Here is a 20,418-nt window from a genome sequence, read left to right as displayed (position 1 = left end):
TGCCTGACCCTCACACCCTTCGCTGATATAAATGCCATTGTGATGGAGTATCAATATATCAGCCTTTTATTATTAAGGAGTGAGTTTATAGGAATAACCCACAGCTAGTTTCACAACCATTGTTAGGCATGGCATCAGGTTATTCCTTGAACTAACCAGAGTTCTGCCATTTAAACTCATGGAATTCTCCATGAGGATTTTATGCTGCAGGCTGCATTAGCCATGTGAGTTGCTCCAAGGTGGACACGTAATTTGTTTAACAGCTGATGTTTTAGTAGCTGATTCCCACCCCACCCCAGAACAAGGAAGCAAAGGATGAACTGTACGGTGTAAATGATAGCAATATTGGCATGTGTATATTTCAGGATAATTATGCCATTTCCTGGGATTATACTGTTGGCAGAAAGATCATGAAACTGGAGCCAAACACTGGCAGAGTTTTTAATTCCTTCTTTGTCATTTGACTTGAGTCAAAATGCAAAGTTATTGCTCCTGTCAGTAGCTGGAACCAAAAGCAACAACTTCTAGTGTCAGACAAGTGACTTGGAACTGGACTTTGTGGAACAGAGTTGCTATGGAACAAAGGACATTTTGCATGGTGGATGCCAGGCAATCTGGGCTCAGAATGTCAGGATGGTTTAGACCTTAAGCTCCAGTTGAAGTCAAAGGATCTGTGCACATGCTACAACTTGGCTTATAAAAGCCAAATGTCTATACTCATTCTTTCCTGAGAATTAAAATGTGAAATTAATTATGCTTTCAAATTTCTTTTGTTCTGCCCCCAAATGCCTGCACTTCATCTCCCACTTTTTGATCATCCTTCCCTAAAATTCTTTTTCTTGCTTAATTTTTATCCAATTACATAGACCTGCACTCGTGCAGTGCAGTGAAGTAACCAATTGTATTTAATGTCAGGACATAATCTGATTACTGTGTGTGCGCTGAGAGCATTTGATTTACTGGCATTCAGTGACATCCACAAGTCACACCAAGTCAGAGAATAGTATTAAGGTCGTCAAGGAAGACTTTCATCAACACCTACAGTATTTGGATGAAACTGCGGGGAGGGCCATCTCAGTATTAAGTCTAGGCTTTGGAGCTGCCTCAGATAAACCCACCTTCCCTCCCCCTGTTCCACCACATGGCAAAGACATTTCTTCTTAGGAACACTGTGGGCCATAACATAACGTCAAATCCACTTGAAGTTTTTTACTTTGCTGTGAGATGGTCATTCGTGATGTTTCATTATGATGCTGGCTAGCTGGTTGGCTCTGTATCCCTTTGACTGTTTTTTCTGTTTTATTTTGTCACTTCAAGGCTTCTCCACTCTACTTCATTTTATTTGTACATTGTAAGTTTGGGATGTTGTAGCTTTTTTAAAAAAAAAGTGACTACCAGGGCTGTGCATCTGCCCCTCCAATATGGTTTGGTGCCAGATTCAGCATGACAAATTTGGCTGATCTGACCCAGGTTGATTCAGACTCAACCTGATATGCACCCAACCCAGCACCGAAACAGAATGACTGTGCCACAAGTTTAATGGTATTATACACACAGGAGCCATAACAAAACAAAAGGGAAGGGGGCAGGCCACCCCCACGCCCATATAGTTAAAGCCCTATATGTTTGTGCAGACATGTTTTCATTTATATCCTCTCAGTATGCCTTCTTTTACCTCAAATTAGAGACGAACTTAGTTAGTATCTAAGGTGCTACTGGAAGGATTTTGTTTAATTTTTTTTGACTACGTCAGACCAACACGGCTACCTACCTGTAACTCAAATTACTATTATTATTTAATATTCATTACTTTTTTTTAACAGAAAAGTCTATACACCACACAGTGAGAGAGTTCTGTTTCTGATATTAACCTCATTTCCATTAAGCTTCTTAAGGCCTTCCCCATAGTCTCCAGATAGAGTGCCTTCTATGCTTTTCCTGTCATCTGAAGAAAACTTTCACCAAGCTTTGGGTGGATTTCTGCTGGTGGGCTAAGACAGCAATAAGTTTCTTCACATTGTGGGTTGCTCCAGACAAGAGGCTTATCGTGTGCAGGCTGCCTCCTCCATATGGCCCTGTTTGAAGAGACCGCAGAGTGTGTAGCTGCTCGAGAAGAAAACAGTTTATTTGTAGTTTGTGTTGCTGAACAGATGGGCTTCTGTGTATGCCCATGTCAGGCCTCCTTTTTACATCAAAGTGAATTATAATAATGATAGAAAGTCAAGTTATAAATAAATTTTGGCTCTGGGTGTTGGTCTAGGTTTCTTTTCAAGAATTCTATTGGGTGTAGCCTCTCCTTTTCAGAATGTATCCCTATTTAACATTAATTGGGCCCTTTGTTTTGCCTAGGAACCTTGAAACAACCAGATAAATTGACAATGCATCATTCTGCTTTAATGGATGGCTTCTGGAGATCTGGGGTGACTTACTTCCTTGTCCACATTTTATTTCCTTTCATGGCATATAGCCTCCAGTTACGGGCATTTGCATCTATGCTCTCAGCCACATCTGTCAAATTCTTCCTCTGATACTCGATCATTGTCTGGAAATGTTGTGTGATTAAAGGATCGTTTATTAGTGATGACTCATTTTATTAGTTTGTCACCCTGGCATTTGGCTGTCACTTTCTGAGACTTTTATGGCTAGGAAAATTAATCCAATGGATTAACTTGCCTCTCTCTTCCATTTCCCACTCAGTTCAAGAGCCCTCTCTCATCACAGCATCTAGGGCTATAACTTTTTGGATACAGTCCTAGAGTACATCTGGCAGAACAGAAATGTCTGCTACCACCATTCCCATGATGAATGATTTTTTTTTAATTGTTTCTCTAGCTTGGGATTTTATTACTCATTTGCCATGCATCAAGTGCTACTTCTTCCCCTCTTTCCCCCTTCTATTCCTTCTCTCATAATGCCAATCAATGCCTGAATGGCATGTAATAGAGTCATAATAAGTTGGTGATTTTAATGATCAGTGTCATTCTCTCATGCGGAAACATGAGTTTCGATTGGATAGATGTTTCACAGCTTTAATCCCTTCCGCATTTTATTTAGATTGGCATCTATTGTTGTAAGGGTTTATTTAGTGTAAAATTAAATTATAGTGAGTTTGAGACCTATTCCTGAAATCAAGGCAACAATTCCTAAACATGTTTACCAGAGATGCAACATCATACCAAGGGCACTTTAGTATATTATGAGAGAGAGAGGGAGGGAGGGAGGGAGGGAGGGAGGGAGAGAGAGAGAGAGAGAGAGAGAGAGAGAGAGAGAGAGAGAGAGAGAGAGAGAGATGTTAGTTGCTTGTTGGCTAAGGGATGTCAAAAGGAGTTTTGATACATGATTTTAATTTATTTATTTTATTTGTATACTTCCCTATACCCGTAGTTCTCAGGGTGGTTCACAACATAAAACCACAATATAAAAAACAGAAAATACATAATAAAAATAAATACAAAGGCAACCCAATATTATTGGCCTAGGCAGAGGTTCAAATAGGTGTGTGTTTTACTGTTTAAAATGGGAAGCTCTTTTTGTCCCAGGGGCCACATTCCTTTCCAGGGGCCATGTACCAGTGGGTGAGGACAGAAAAGAAACCAAAATGGGCAGGGGAAAAACCATGTAGAATTTACTTTTATACAGTAGGCTAATTTCTACACATGCTGTCACGTATACCTCTGTATCCTCCATCTGAGCAAGGAAAAGGGTATTATCAGAGTTCAAGGAAACATACCACCCAGGCACAAACACTCAAGGAGGTTGCAAAACAGGAGCAGTAAAAGGAGTTGCCTGGGGAGAAGAGAGTGTGGCTGGGGAGAGGGAGTATGAGGTGGGGAGAGTTTGAAAGGTCAGAGAGAATAAAGCTTGGAAGCCATATTTGGCCCCCAGACCTGAGATTCACCATCCCAGCTTTGAAAGGTCAGTGCTCTGTAAAGGAAACATCTGTCTCTCACTGCCACAGCAAGGACACACACACACCCCAAAACTAAATGATTAAGAGAAACCCCATTTTAGAGGGCAGAAATCATCCACCATATAGAATTATGTCAGAAGTTCAAATAATCACACTTTTGGTCCGAGTTTATAATGAACCCTACCGTTCACGAAGCAAAATGGTTTAAAATAGCTGTCACCAGCCTGATGCTCTAACATTAAAGAAGACAACAACTATAGTTCCCTTGGACACCAACTCCTAACTTGGACAGCCGCTCCAGAAGGATACTGTTATGTACTGAGCTGAATCCTAGAACAATAGGATTCAGAATCAGCGGGAGCTACCCAATCCAACTCCAGGTGGAAGTGAATCCTCAACCTGATTGGCCTGCTGGGGCAGCCAATCAGGCGGCTGGCAGAAGTGAATCTGCTACCTGATTGGCCTGTAGGAGCAGCCAATCAGGCTGCAGGCAGAAGTCAATCCACAATATAATTGGCCCACAGGTGTAGCCCTGAAGTAGCCAATCACGCAAGGCCCATTGTGTAAATAATGTATATAAGCAGATGGTTTGGGGAAAAGAGTCATTCGTCTTCTCTTCTCCTCCTTGATGACTATGAGCTGAATAAAGAGCATGAAATTCACTCTTGACTCCGAGTATATTTCAGATACCATGGTTGATATATGCACAAAACTGGCTAAATCTGCATACAGAATGAGTGCAACTGCACCATTTAACCATGGGCAGGCAATGGCTGGCTACTTGGCTAGGAACTAGCAAGGAAGGGATAGGGAGGGAGAATGGACTCTGTTGAGCTTATGGGAGATCTCTTCTCATATACACAGATGTGGCTTTGGGATGGAAAGTAGATTATGCCTTTAGGCTCCCTCCCCCGCCCCCCAAGTCACACTCTTAACATGACGAAGAGTGCTTTAGCATTGGCAGTTTATTGCTGGAACAACCTCCTGATGTGTTCTTAATGCTTTATGGTTCACACTTGCCCAACAGTAGTTCAGTGTTAAATTACTGCTGGAAGATTCAGCACTAGTTTATTGCTGCTTCTCCTTAAATGTTTGAAAGAAACCATAAAAATGGTTCAGGAGTAGTATCTCACGATTTCTGTCTTCCTGGGTAGAAACAGGTTAAAAAAAAAACCCCAACCTACGTGACTCCATACAAGGAATTATAGCCTATAGTTTATAGTAGTATGGAAGTTACCTGCAGCTGAGCTGGTGCTGGGAGGGCAGCTGTGACTGGTCGAAGGAGAGATGGTTGTGGAGTAAACCATTCCTTATTACCTTCTTGAGCCTTTAGGATATAAATTCCTGGGTGTGGAAAAACAAGGAGCTAGGCCAGTTCTAAGGCAGACTGCCATTTCTGTTCATAGTATCTGAAGAACAATTCTTTTGTTGATACAGCTACCTATGCATGTGATTTCTTAAAAGCCTTTTTGGCAAATGCAACCATTTATCTACAGTTTGTTAATTTTAATGTGGCATAATAAGTAACATTTATGTCTGGGTTTTTGAGTCTTTTGTTCCCTGTTAATGCTAGATTTGAAACTATCAATGAAATGGAGGCCGCTATTTAACAGTTAGCACATCAATGCTTAAAGGGACAGTATGTGATTGACACCCTTATAGACTGATGCAAAATGTAAACTTAATACTTGTTTACATTTGCTGAAATTCCAAGGGAGATAATTGCTGCATTAGAGAATTTCATTGACTCCCCCCCCCCTTTTTTTTTTTAGCTGGCATAGCAAACAATCCATTGTGGAAAAACAGTACAGAAACCCATCCTCTGCACTGTATCAGTATGGGCTCTGCTCGTTGCTTTTTCATGGCAGACTGAATAGGAATTGTTTTGATGGCTATCTGATTGGTCCTCGTGTCCTTTATTTATTTCCTACTCCATACTGCCTATTAAGGGGTTGTCCACAACCCCATACTTCATTTGCTTGTCACAACTGGCATGATATGTGAACAGGCAAGAAGGCAGGCCACATTCTGCTTTGCAAGCACTTGTAGGCACCTGTAAGGGGAAGGTTGGTGTCCCAGCCTACCTCTTACTTGAGGCCAGCTTGAGGAGATGTTGGAAGGGAGAAGCCTTCAGATACTGTTGGATCTATACCAATGAACAATGGACAGAAGGGGGGTGGGATGGGCTTCAGAACTCCCTTGTCTCGCTTTAAGAGTGGGCAGGAAAAGAAAGTCACATGCCAGCCAGTTAGCTGGCCCATGTTTAGATCAACCAACTCCATCCAGACTTTCACTGTAATCATATATCTGCCCATTGCAGATACTTTTCATAAAGCCATGATCCTTGGTCTCAGGTCTACATTCCAGGGACTAAGGGCTGTTTGCAACATCCACACTTAATTTTCAACTAAGTGAATTTAGACAAGCCTGAGATGTAAAAGGAGTAATGGATATTTGCATATGCTTGGACATAGTTTCCTGAAGCTGGAACATTTCCATCTGTGGCAGCATAACAGGCCTGCAGTATCATCCCTGCAATAACATCGCTGCAGGATTTTGGAACATCCCATACCGTGGGATGTGTGTTTTCACCCTGTGGGGAGGCCTGGAAGAGATCACAGATTAACAAGTCTAGCTCCCTCTAAACCACAAAACAAGTAAATGATATCTGAACCCAGAGTGAAGCACTGTAGTTTGCATTCTGCAATTAAATATCAGCCAATTAAATTCATTTCTGTTGCTTCTAGTCAAGGAACTTGCACACTCTCTTCTTGTTACGGTCCTACTTCACGCTACTTTCTTCTTCTGCCTCCGCAGCATGACACACTAAGGCTTTTGACAGAGCAGACTCAGAGGAGATATGTACGTTGCCATGTTTGATTTCTGTCAGAAACGCGCTGACACCACTCCAGCTGCCTGGTGCTGTCATCTCCCCTGAAATCTGCTGCGGGCTCAGTGAAAAGTGACATGTGGCAATATTTACATGTCCCTAGGCCACATTCTTGTGCTGTCATTGGTCTGCTATCTATAACAATTTCCATTTTATTTTATTTTGTCCATGGTGCCTGCCTGCCTTCTGGAGAGCCAGGATACTGGTGGGAGATGAACTTTCATAATTTAATGCATATGCGGGTTTATTTTGCTTTTGTGTGGCCACTGAATATTTGACAACAGGATCTATTTTTAATAGATCGTAAAACTTTTTCTGAGGAGGAACTTTCATACCTTTTGCCTCCAATGCTGGTGTGACAGTCTCCTACTGCTCGTTGTATAAATGAAAATATATTTACCTCCTGAGCTAATGTCCCAGCTATATCCTGCATTTGAGTTTCAGCATGGTGAGTTATTGTTGTTGTTGTTATTGTTGTTGTTTGAAAATGTGACTTCAGATAATAGAGAAAATCCTGATAGTTAAACATTTGCTAATCTGAAGAAGGTAGTACGATGTTGGCCACATTGATGGTTAGAATTTGGGCCATTTGCCCAAAGAGTCTGTAGTAAATCCCCTCAGTCAAAAGGAAGAGATGATGGCCCAAGAAAAGTAAATGGTGTCCAACCAACACTTAGTCATTGTGTAAAAAAAAAAATATTCAGCAATTAAAAATTAGTAAAATAAATTATTCTTCCGGTCTAAATTATTATCCGGTCTGCTGCCAGCTCCGTTTGGCAAGACTTGCCTCGAGCTCTGAGGCAGCCCAGCTTCACGAGGGGGGGGGGGAGCTGCAAGGGTGACGCGGTCCCCATAGAGCCCCAGATAGTGCTTACTGGGGACGAAGAGCTCAGCAGCGCTCCATTCGCAGGCCTCTTTACTTCCCGGCAAGCTCGAGAAGAGCCCCGGAGAGAGTAGAGACAGGCGCCGCAGGAGCCATTTTGAGCGTCAGCTTACCCTCGCGGGGTGAAGCTCTGACACCGGCAGAGGAGAGCAGCGGATTCTTCTAAAGTAAGGATTTGGCCATTTGGAAATATAAAAAAAAAATGTTGAATTTAATTAGAAGAATTGGCAACAGGGGGTAACCCAAAAAGGAAGTCGATTACCCCCCCCCCCTCTGAGAGACAATGAGGCAGTGAATTAGCCCTTAGCTGTCAAAAGGAACGGAAGTATTCAATTTACTAGGAAGTAGATTTAGAAGCTCCTCTGTAGCAGGTGCAGGGGAGAGGACTGATTTTAATGGAATTTCCTATAAACAGTGACATTGGTAAAAGAAAGTCCCTTTGAAAGCTGGACCCGGGTTCCTGGACAGGTCAGTGAATGGACTTGAGAACAATAAATTAATAAAGAACTGGACTATTATATTGGAGTTGGAAATGATTAATTTGGCGGTGTCTAAAAAGTGTTGTTAAAATATGGACAATGGTTTTAAGAAACATATGAAGAAAATGGAGTCTTATAAAGAAGGAGTATACCCAATTCAACCAAAAAATGGCGAAGAGAGAGCTGGAATTTGATCCCTGCCATTTCCGGCTCCTGTACAGGCTATTCTCACTTCAAGGATATACATTTACTTAAAATCTAAGAGAAAATGGACTATAATTTTCCCTAAATCATTTTATTCCAAACAGTTTAACTGCTCCCCCCCACTCCAATGAGAACAACAAGCCTATGATTGGGGAGGTGCTGTTAGAACTGATGGCATTTGAAACAGAATTTTCTCTGATGCTTCACTGTTTTCAAATATGAATTTTGTTAGGGGTGTTTGAGCAGGTACTGTTCACCCGGAAAAAGAACTAGGGCCTTTCTAGCATGTGTATTGAATGCTGAAACTGCCACAAATGATCCTTTATCATTCAAAGGGAGCAAGTGAAGAATAGAATATCTTCACTGTTTGCCATTTCCTCCCCTAACAATAGGGGACTCATCTTCTGGAAATGGATTGAGGAAGCATGCAGCAGTGAATGGCTCCCTAGGTGATTATGTTTTTCTATGCTGTAATCCACCTTGGGACCTTTCAATAAAGGTCATCATCATCATCTAGGATTTCTGCTTATGCAGTGGAAGTTTCCCTCCTCCCCTCCACATCCCCATATACTCAAAATCTGTCCTGGAGGTTTGGGGAAAACCACAGCACAGATTTACGGGGCAAGCATGGCAAGGAGAGGGAGGGAGTCTAGGTGCGCAAGTCACTTTGAATGACTTTTGTGAAAACTACTACAACAACACAATCATAATCAAGTCCCAAATAACCCCCGCTTCTTCCCAATGTACAGGAGCAAATCACATCTGTGGTGAATAGATGATAATAGTGTGACAATAGTATCTTAGGGCCTGAACTAGGATGGGGGGTGGGGAGAGTGCCTTTTAAGTTGGCTGGGAAACAGAGGAGTCATCATCAGGCAAAAGGTCTGTTTCCTGCTATGCTAAGGTACTGAGTTAACCATGTGGGTTCCAGACTTTCCATGTTGAATCAATCCTCTGCTTGCTAGGAAGTCACCTCCTAGCAAGGAAGACTTTGTGTTCCATGAAGAGAGGGGAACGAAATCTGGAAACAGAATTGAGAATATGCAATTTAGCTTGATTAAAAAGAAGAAGAATGGAGCGGGGAAGTTCAGAATGCACTGAGAAAAGCTTTGTTTTAAATGCTACTCAGTACAAGTCCCAAAGCAACATTAGGGAATTGAAATAGTGCCTTGGTAGCTCAGAGACAGAAAAATGCAGAAAAGACTTAGTGAATACAACAATTGTGGGTGCCTGAGCCTTTCTGGATAGTCTCCTTTGGCATTGCATATTTTGATAACTATTGCATTCCCCTGCTAGTATTCTTAAAACTATTGAGCCACTAAAAGATCAGGGTGTGTGTTTTAATCTGTGAGAAAATATTTTAAGTCTGCATTCCGCAGTTGTTGCTTGCAATTAGGCTTTTTTGCCTGGGCCACGGTCTTACTTGACTTTGCAAATTTCCATTTGAACACCAACTGTTACAAAGCATATGGACTTCTGTAGTAATCCCACATGCCAAGTGATAGTTGGCAGTTATCCATGCAGATTCAGAGAACGATGTGATTACAGAATGATTAAACAGTGGAGACAATATCTTTAAAATTTACACCTAGCTTCATCTGCCCTCCAGAAAAAAACTCTAAGTCTACATTGGCTAACCTTTTTAAAAAAATCCATTCCCTCTTTTGTTTTTCAAAAGTCTTCATAATATCTCTGAATGTTTATATATAAGATCCCAGCTAGGTAGAATTCTCTAAACAATATTTAGAGAGGGGGGGGGACATCACATCATTAATGATAAATGACTGCAAAGTTCCTCTGCATCTTTTGGTATAAATAATAACATTACTTTTTCATTATGTATCCCTAATTTTATATTACAGGCCAGATGTGCTCGGACAAGTTGCAAATGAGCCCAAACAGCACAATTCATTCCGAATAAAAAGGCTTTGAAGTAATTTGCTCAGTAAAGCGCACTTGGGGGGGGGGACACTGTTGCGCCACATTTATAAAAATCCATTGAAAATCTTGGAGGTATGGGTTTTCTACAGTATACCAAGAAAAGAAAGAAATCCTGAAAAGAGCTATGCATTATGGAAACTGTTTAATTTGTAAAACCAAACACCTAGGCTGCAGTTCTAAGACAGTGGGGTGACGTATAAAGTTTGGGCAGCTAATCCATCGTACTCAACACCTTGCTGGGTTCTTGCCAGGATCCTCCCCCTCCCCTTTTAAAGAAATACTTATTTCCCATTGAGAGCAATGGGAGGAAGATAATAATGAATTCACTGGCACTGGAAACATACACAGAGATTTGTGTGTATAGAAACCTCTAACTTTTGCATAGCTGTAAGGTAGCCTCCTGCACAAAGGTAAGAGGTGCATCTCTTGCTCTGTCCTACCCACAGTGGCGTTGCAATGGGGGGGCGGGGGCGGTGCGCTCCCGGTGCCATGTCTCTGGGGGTGACAAGGCGGCGCAAGCAGCCATCATGCCACCGCACATGCGCTGTACGTAGCGATGCTGCACGTGCGCGCTACATAGCGACACCCCACCCCCGAGTGCATGTCATGTTTGCCGCTCCGCGTGCCCGAGTGGCTTCTTCCGCCACTGCCTGCCCATCACTGTCATGTAGCCCTGGAAGGTTGCTCAGGAGGATGTGGCCTCTGGGCTGTAAAAGGTTCCCTGCCGCTGGTCTAGATCTGTACAACCCTGTTAAACTAAAGAGGCACTGTATAAATCAATCCCCAGAAGTCTGGTGATATCAAGTTGCCCAGTATATAATAGACAGGAGGAAAATGATACATGTGTGAGAGTGTATATGGAGTGAGGGAAGTCTTCCTACTAAACAAAAGGTAAATAAAAGCAGCTATCAGTGCAATTGCCTGTAGCCTGGAATAAATTGTTGCCCCAATGGACTCATGTTTTTCCCCCTATAGTAATTAGAATATTAATAATTAATCTGGTGATAATGTATTTTAAGGACATTTGATATTAGTCAACAAGCTAGCTAGTTATTGCTATATAAAACGGCAGATCCTATTGACATCTCTGTTTAATGTTGAAGCAAATAATGATCTTTTTAAAAAACGCATCTAGACTGAGCTTTTATTTAACAACAAAGAGAACGTGTAGTTTAGTGAACGGAACAAAAAAGCTTCACTGGGAGCAAATGATAATAACAACAAAAAGAACAACAAAATTGCTGAATACTTACTTAAAATAGTATGTATTCAGCAATGTTGTTGTTGTTGTTTGTTTGTTGTTGTTGTCATTTGCTCCCAGTGAAGCTATTTTGTTCCATTCACTAAATTACACTAAATTACATGTTCTCTAAAAAAAATACCTGAGGGTATAGAGAAAGATCAGAGCCCCAAACACCTTGTGTGTTAGTGTGTGCTTTGTCTTCCAGTCGTGGAATGCTGTTCCAGGTATTTACACAACAGATGAATGGTGCCCTCCACACATTGCTAGACACCAACTCCCATCACCCTTGACCACTGGTCATGCTGATTGAGGCTTATGGGAGTTGTAGTACAACACCATGCTAGCTACCCCGGCATAGCAAAGAAGGTTGCATGCACCTATGCCACACGCAGAGTAATTCCATTGAAACGAATGGATTTAAGTTAGTGATGCTCATTGATTTCAATATCTATACTCTACAGCTTAGATGGCTGTAATCCCTGGCAACAAGCTCGAGCTTCTGATTTCATTTCACAGTTTCAAGATGATCCTTCATGCAGGACCTCTGTTCAAATAGTGTCGCGCCTGACTTGTCTTGAAGTCACCAATGTTGATTTGGGCAACACTGAGCATATTGAGAAACATTTATATTTTAATATTGTACCAGACCAGAAAAAGGGATGCAAGTGGCGCTGTGGGTTAAACCACTCAGCCTAGGGCTTGCCGATCAAAAGGTTGGCGGTTCAAATCCCCATGACGTAGAGAGCTCCTGTTTCTTGGTCCCTGCTCCTGTCAACCTAGCAGTTCGAAAGCACCTCAAAGTGCAAGTAGATAAATAGGTACTGCTCCGGCGGGAAGGTAAACGGCGTTTCCATGCACTGCTCTGGTTCACCAGATGCGGCTTTGTCATGCTGGCCACATGACCTGGAAGCTGTATGCTGGCTCCCTCGGCCAGTAAAGTGAGATGAGTGCAGCAACCCAAGAGTTGTCCGCAACTGGACCTAATGGTCAGGGGTTCCTTTACCTTTACCTTTACCTTTACCTTTACCTTTACCTTTACCTTTACCAGACCAGAAAGGAATTCCCCTCTCTGCCCAGACAAGAAAGGAATTATTCTGGTGAATGATAGTTGATGTAGTCAAATATATATGTAGGATGCTCAGTAAATACAGTAGTGTTGGCCCATATATCAATGGGGCAGGTCCTGTTCATGATTCGAATGCACACATTGTCTTCTGTGTGTGTCAAAAACTTTGAACTGATTATGGGGTCGGTTGTATCAGAAGCATGGCGGTGTTTACTTTATGTTAATTTACTACTTGTGATTGAAGAAGGTCCTTTCCCAACATTTATTCAAATATACACATTTTCTTTCAACCAATTTCACTATAGAATTTGCTTAGCAACATCTATCTCCCCCTCAGGTTATTTTTAAATGATTTTTTCCCCTTGCAACAATGGGCTCCTGCATCTCTACAAACACAATCAGGACAAGGAATGTCAATATTAGAATTACAAAATAAATAAATCATGTGATAACATAAAAGTGTTCCCTTGGGAAAGCTTAATTAAAAACAATTAAGAAGATTATCTTGTGAATAAAGTTTTTAATGCATCTGATGTTCTCCTTTCCCTCTAGAAAGGATGTCTGTATTTTCTTTATGACTGGCAAGTTTGAAATGATAAGAAGATCCTTTACACCCAACAGCTGCATGGTGGTCAAGTGGTTAGAATCGCTTACTCCACTGGAGAGTGTACTGTAGGGAAAGTGGAGAATTAATCTGTAGGATTTCCCCCCAATCACCTGGTAAAAATAAAATGGCATAATCAGTCATTTCTATGCCTGGGGAGCTCTTTATATTCTTTCTCTCCTTTACACCTATGGCACCTCAACATTTAAAGTGGGCCATCATCTCATCTGAAAAATCATAACAAGCCATATTAAAGTATAAATACAAGGATTTACTGCTCTGAAAGTGACTATTAAAATCTAAGACAAATTAAGAATTGTTGTGTAACTTTAAGGTTATTGCTACTGGAATTCCAAGTGCTCACTACTCCGATAGACTTTTCTTGCATCCTGCTGCTCTTTGATTTAGCTCTGAAATTTTCTGACCTGTATTCCCTGCCGAAATGAATGCTGCTAATGTCTAATCATCAGTAGCTGCGCACACTCACATGGCCTGGATTATATCGCCTCCACTAGCAGCAGCATCCAGGGGTCACAGTGCAGATACAGAGGCAATAATATTTCCAAGGAGTAACATTCTGCTTGGGCAGATACCCTAACAAAAACCAATTTCAGCTGCTTGATATATGGCACTTCATTTATCCCCTTGAAACCAACCCATGAGGAGCTGTTCTTTGAATACAGTAAATGTCATATATTACCTGCTCTCTAGGAACCCATCTTGGGCTCTTCTCAAATTGCACCTGAGAAAGGGAGCCTACAGATACTGGTGTTCAAATGGACAACCATGGAGGACTTTCCATATTGATAGCTAAGATGGTGACACTCTACCTCCACAGTGGAGTTAGCAATGCTTCTGAATACCAGTTGCTGAAAACTGCAGGGTGTGGGAATGCTCTTGTGCTCAGATCCTGCTTGCAGGCTTCCCTTGTGCATCTGGTTGGCCTCTGTGAGCATAGCATGCTGAACTAGATGGACTCCTGACATAATCCAGCAGTCTCATTTTATGTCCTCAAATGGGAAATGTACACATTTGTTTGTCAGAGATATGATGTGTACAGGACACTCCACAAGAGATTTTTATAGCCTTTGGGTTTTGTTTCCCTGAAATGGATGTGTGTTCATTGCTTTCTGGTTTACATTACCATGCAGTCACCTCCTTACATACAGGAAGGATTATGAGCGTGAGAACTGACCACTTACGTAGGAGATAAACCTAGGGAGGGAGTGGTGACTGTGATGAGAGCCCTATAGATATAGGTATTGTGGGAGGAGAGACTGCGCTGATGAAGTTTGCTAACAAATGATACTTTTAAAGCAAATCTCTTGGTAGGAAATGGGAGCGAACTCAAAATGAAAGGGATGGTGAAGGGGAGTGAAGCGGTATATCATTAAAATATGCATGAACAGTCTGCTCAGTTAACACTAGCATGCGTCACCTGCAAATACTTAAATGTGGTATATACTTGTGTAATCAGCATTTGATATTTTAAGACACAAAATGTTCACTTTCCCCAAATCAGCTAATTGCAGTGTCAAAATATAATGACAGTTTAAATAGCAAAAAAGGAAGATAAAATCAAAACTGAGCAGCTCCTTCAGTGGCCAGCACAAAATTCACATTATTAACTATCCGGTATCTGATGTTTAACTTCCAATATTTGACTGTCTGTGTTTAAAAGTTCAGAGTAGGCTGGATAATTTAATCAGCATTTAACCATCTATGCTGGAAAATTTAGAAATATTTGATTCTGGTAGTATACTTGCTTTTCTAATCATTATATTCAGTCATTTATATTCAGTTCTGTTTATATCCTTTATTTCATTTTTATTTTTGCACGTTAATCAATGATATTTAGTATTTGAAACCTGAACTGGTTTGGAACTGGTTTTGTAGTTTACATACTTACAAATTTCATAGAGATTTTATACTCTACGTATATTGAATATGTGGATTTTTCTTGTACAGTTTATCTATTATATTACATGTGTTCCACAGCCTCCCTCGCAAAGAAGCAGCAAAAACAAAGGTTAAAAAAAATACTTAAAACAAAACATTTTAAAGCCCAGTGATTTGGCTGAGATTTGGCTAGAGAAAAGGGCCAGAGAGAATGATCTTGCTCTGTCCTGAAGAGCAAAACTGAATTCCTCCCCCATTCATAAAGGTAGCCTACCATAAGCATCACATCTGTTGCACTGCCCACTTTTGCCTCTAATCCAGGTGTGGGGGAACTTTGGCCTTCCAGGTGCTTCTGAACCAACTCCCATCAGCCCTAGCTAAGGTTGTGCAATGGATTTGGCTGAGTCTCAAATCCAGAGCCAAATTGGGCTTATTCAGAGAGATTTGGGCCTTGGTTGAGGTGGGTTGAGACAGCCATGGATCACTGCAGGCTGTTTTACATGCCTCATGGGTATGCCAAGAGGTAGGGCATCAGACGGGAAGGAGAGGCAGGCATCAGTCAGAAAACCCTGTGAAATGGTCAAGGCCTACCAAACCATTTGCTGTATATTCCAAGTGCCATCTGACTCTCCTTCCTATCTGACACCCTGCCGCACATGATATCTGCCTCTGCTCTACAGCTCTTGTATGGAGACAGCAGTCCTGTGGGTGTCGGTAAAGGTAAAGGTAAAGGGACCCCTGACCATTAGGTCCAGTCGTGACCGACTCTGGGGTTGTGCGCTCATCTCGCATTATTGGCCGAGGGAGCCGGCGTACAGCTTCCAGGTCATGTGGCCAGCATGACAAAGCCGCTTCTGGCAAACCAGAGCAGCACATGGAAACACCGTTTACCTTCCCGCTGTAGCGGTTCCCATTTATCTACTTGCATTTTGACGTGCTTTCGAACTGCTAGGTTGGCAGGAGCTGGGACCAAGCAACGGGAGCTCACCCCGTCACAGGGATTCGAACCGCCGACCTTCTGGTCAGCAAGCCCTAGGCTCAGTGGTTTAACCACAGCGCCACCTGGGTCCCTTGTGGGTGTCGGTACCAGTTTGCAAACGACGTTCCTGCAGGAAAACTGTAGACCCTCCAAGTGTCCCTATTTTCCAGGGACATCCTGGTTTCTGATTTGATCCTGGAATGTCTTGCTTTTCCTTAGGGTGTCCCTATTTTCATTGGAGAAATGTTGGAGGGTATAGAGTTATCCGAAGGTTTTTAAAATGTTCTATTAGGTTTTCATATATGTTGGAAGCTGCCCAGAGTGGCTGGGGCAACCCAATAAGATGTAAGGGGTATAAATAGTAAAATTATCATTATGGAATGGGACGTCCCTATTTTCATCGGAGAAATGTTGGAGGGTATGAAGCTGCCTGTGAGGCATCCGCAAGCAGGCACACTGCCTCCACTCTCAACAGCTATTGTGTGGAGGCAGCAATTCTGTGGGGTACATTATAGAATATTCTTGCTCTCTGTTGGGAAGGGTGGGAGCAGAGGCATAGGAAGGTCAGGTGGTACCTGGTGCAGAAAACTTCTTGTCACACACACACACACACCAACATTGATTTTTATTTTTGCCTCAAAAATGGTTTTACATTATTTCATATTTTCCTACAAAGGAATGTGGATTTTGATCCTCTGATAACAAGTAAGCGACTATGGACAGATACGTCAGTCTACAGGATAGATTGTGTTTTGGCTTGTGTTATTTTATTTATATTTATTAAAATAAAATAAAAATCCTGCAAAGTGGTTTACCAAAAAAACAACAACCCCAAAACACCACAGCAGTAAAATCAAGAAAAATTAACAATCCTACTTTAAAACATACAAAAGCTAAACTATTAAGATTAAAATTACTTCAACTTCCTAAGCATCTAGGTATGCTTGCCTTTACTTTACTTTATTATTATGGCCAAAGGACCACAATATAATCTTATGCAACACAATGTACAGAAACACTGGGCAAGACAGGATAAAATAAAGCAAGAGTAAATAAAGTTTTTTAAAAAATAAAAAAATCAATACATATAGGCAGATATAATTTGCAAGAATTCCTTGGCTAGAATAGATGGAACAGTACATTTGTTTCGACAATTTCCACTATAAATCGGGTAATAAAACAGATTTTCAATAATCATGAAGTAAACCATTTTTCCTTTTGTATGAGAGAATTGTAACCAAATATCTAGACTCTTTTCGGGCACCTGCTAAAAGCATTCTTCTTTAGGTATGCTTGCCTAAAGAAGAATGCTTTTAGCAGGTGCCCGAAAAGAGTCTAGCAAAGGCACGTGCTTTTTTGAAATTTGAGACTTCATGACATAGGAAAACGGCCAAGTAAACAGCTATTTTCATGGAGGAGGGTCAAGATATTAACTGATATGCATGGAATTTCATATGTAGCTAAATAATCCCTAGTGTAGTGAGATAAGACCTTTGGAGCAGGCATTTTCTTTTAAAAAATGTTTTTTTAATGAACCGCTCTAGTAGGGCAGTAATTGTTCCTTGATAATTTGTCACTGCCCTCCATGATGGCACCTGGGGCAGACTGCCCCCCAAACCCCCTTTCCTATGCCCCTGGGTGGGAGAAGATGTAATGTCCCCCCACCCTTCCCCAGCTGTATGTTTATTTAAGGTATTTTTGCTACCCTAATTAAACATTAGTTCCGCTCCCAAACTAATTTTGAGCATCTCAAGAGCCAAGGTTCCTTACAGATGTTCTAGGTTCCTTACAGATGTTCTAGGCAAGTGGCTTCTCAAAGTGTATCGAAGAGAGAATATGGGTCTCAGTCTGAAAAAGACTCCCTACCTCTGTTCTCAAGTCATGAGCAGAGCGTTGGCTTTTTGCCTGGAAACTTTCCTAATAACTTTTCAGTAGTAATGATGAGCCGCCTGAGTAGCCTGTCGCCTTGTCAGTCACTAAGAGGCATCAGAGTTGAGACAGCTATAACTCTACTCATCTATTTGGGTTCATCCAAGGTCAGACATCCTATGGACAGCTAAATGGAGGATAGGGATAACAGGCATTCTGATGTCCCATTGTCAATTTTTCTAAGCTCAGCTGGCTTCAAAAAATGTGAAAGAACTCCAATGCTTTAAAAAAGCGGCGGGGGCGGAGCGGGGAGAGAATGTCACCGAAATTTGGCTGAGTTTCTTGCGGAGACTTCCCACACAAAATTTGCTGCTTCTCAGTTGGAAGTCAAATGAGTGAAAAATTGCAATATAGCAAAAGTAAATATAATATTTTCTTCAATAGGCTGTATAAACAAATTTCACGCAGAGAGAGGCTGTGTTATTTCAAAAATATGATTGAGATACTGGAGGGACAGCTTTTCATCAAAGCACTGTTTATCCTGTGTTACACTCTTCAAGTGGTGTCATTCTTTTGAATGTCTCTGGTGGCGTGCAGGGAGACGGGAGAGTTGGTTGTTTTTGTTTTTTCTCATCTGAGCAAATTATTCAACCAGTTAATATGTTAATCTCATGTCATTTTTCTTTTTGGAAAAAAAGAATGTACATTACTGAGCTTACTGGATTATAGGCATATTCAGACAATATGCTTATAACTGTTTGCATTAGTATGTGAGAATATGATGGACATTGGAGGAGCCCTTTTCATGTGTTACTATGATAGAAACAGGGCTGGATTTACATATAAGCTAAACAAGCTATAGCTTAGGGCCCCACTCTCTTGGCCCCCCCCCCAAAAAATTCACTATTAATATACTTCTTCTTAATTGTATTTCAGTTCAACAATTACTTTGATAAAATACATATTTTGTTATGTGGAAATGGCTTTAGATACCTATTAGGTCCATAAATTACCATATAGCATATATTCAACAAAAAACAAAAACAAACAGTGACAATTTGTGGTTGACAAAGGACAGCTGGACATACAAAGGGCCCCATTACCTTCAGTAGCTTAGGGCCACATCAATCCTAAATCCAGCTCTGGATGGAAAATAATAATAATTTCATAGAACTGCATTATTTTGATGATTCCCTTTTCTTTTGAGTCTATGACCTAGCTAAACTGAAAAGGCCTGTGCCTGCCTCTGCTTCTTACCAGCCTCATTTTTAGGCTATACCTACATGCATTTCTATATTGATAAAGGCCTATCTTTTCACTTGGATCCTGCAACCTTTTCTTTTGGGTTTCTGCGAGGGATACCTCCAGGCTAAATTTCTCCAGCAATTTGGTCTGTTAGAAGTGGGATTTGACTGGGACACCACAAAGTCTTGGGAACGGGACTGAAGTGGGGAGGCCAGGACTGGAATGGATGTCTCAAAAACAACCACAGTTGTAAGAGATCCAGCCTGACAAAAAACCTCACTTTTTGCTCTCTCCTGCTCTCACTGTTTAGCACTGGCTTCTCTGACGCTTGCATGGAAGTAAAAAGTTTTAATCCCTATGCTTTGTTCACTATTAAGTGAAAAGGTGGTCTTCTTCTTACAAGCTATTTTTGAGCTGGTTTTATTTTGTTGTTCCTGTTGCTGGATTTTTGCTGGTTTTGCTGATTATGCTCGCTGGTTGCAACAACAAATTTATATAGGAAAATTTGGTTTTTTTCCTGTTAGGTTTTGTTTGCATGAATGCCTCATGAGAGTGGTAATCTCGTTCCTTTCTCCATTCCCTCAAAAATGAGCCTATTGTTGATTGGTCAAAATGCAAGGGACCAGCTTTCGGTTTGAGTGAGTTTCCCATTTATGAATTCATGGCAGTGAATTTTCATTTGGGATGTTGCCTTAAGCATTGTTATATGGAAGTAAACTGCAGGGAAGCATCCTTCTGTGTAAGTGGGTAGAAGTATGTGTTTGGAATTGTAGCAGCTTTGTAAATTGTTACATTGCTTAGTCTGGGACAAACTGACATCTTTTTTTTTTTGTTAACTGTGTTTTGTTTATCCGCTGTTTGCTTGTTTGTTTTGCTGTAAGTTTTGTCTGGCTTGTCTTGTGTTGTGAATTTAAGGAAAATCGGGGTTCAAAGTTTGATTCCTGCCAAATTTCCACATCAAAAATTAGTGGCATGACCACTAAAGAAAATTTCCTAGATAAATTAAAGAAGCAATTAGAAAAGTATCCAATATGCCGTCACTGTTTTCTTATCCTATATCTACTACGCCCATCCCCAGTTCCTTAATTTCTCCCTCAATCTCTTTAACTTTCTTTCCTTTCCGTTTCTATCCCTAACACCCGAAACTGTTCCCCCAAACAGAAGCCTATTCAAGCCCCCCTTGAATTTTATTTACCACAAATTGTC

Source organism: Zootoca vivipara, chromosome 3, assembly GCF_965207765.1.
Source record: "Zootoca vivipara chromosome 3, rZooViv2.hap1.1, whole genome shotgun sequence".
In the NCBI taxonomy this organism is placed as follows: domain Eukaryota; kingdom Metazoa; phylum Chordata; class Lepidosauria; order Squamata; family Lacertidae; genus Zootoca; species Zootoca vivipara.
This window is presented reverse-complemented; position numbering follows the sequence as displayed.